The sequence below is a fragment of the Monopterus albus genome, unplaced genomic scaffold (assembly GCF_001952655.1).
Source record: "Monopterus albus unplaced genomic scaffold, M_albus_1.0 scaffold126.1, whole genome shotgun sequence".
Lineage (NCBI taxonomy): Eukaryota > Metazoa > Chordata > Actinopteri > Synbranchiformes > Synbranchidae > Monopterus > Monopterus albus.
The window spans coordinates 3,180,713-3,181,032 of NW_018128006.1; positions in this window are offsets into that span (position 1 = coordinate 3,180,713).

Consider the following 320-nt stretch of genomic DNA (forward strand, 5'->3'; position numbering starts at 1 on the left):
TCCTGCTGAGGAGACAAAAATCGGTAGCATTGACATCTTCACTCTAGCATTTCACCAGGATTGTTCTGTGCTAATAATTAAATAAATAAACTGACAGAACAAATTGATGTGCTCCTAATCTGCATATTGATTGTGAACTTCATCAGGCATCCCTAAACAAGTACACACACACACTCTCTCTCTCTCTCTCTCTCACACACACACACACACACACACACACACACAATAAGACTTTGAAGATGAGCTTGGTGATTATGATGAAGTTGCCATTCAGAATCAAATGTACGTAGCTCTCCAAGTCAAGATCCACGCCAATTTAA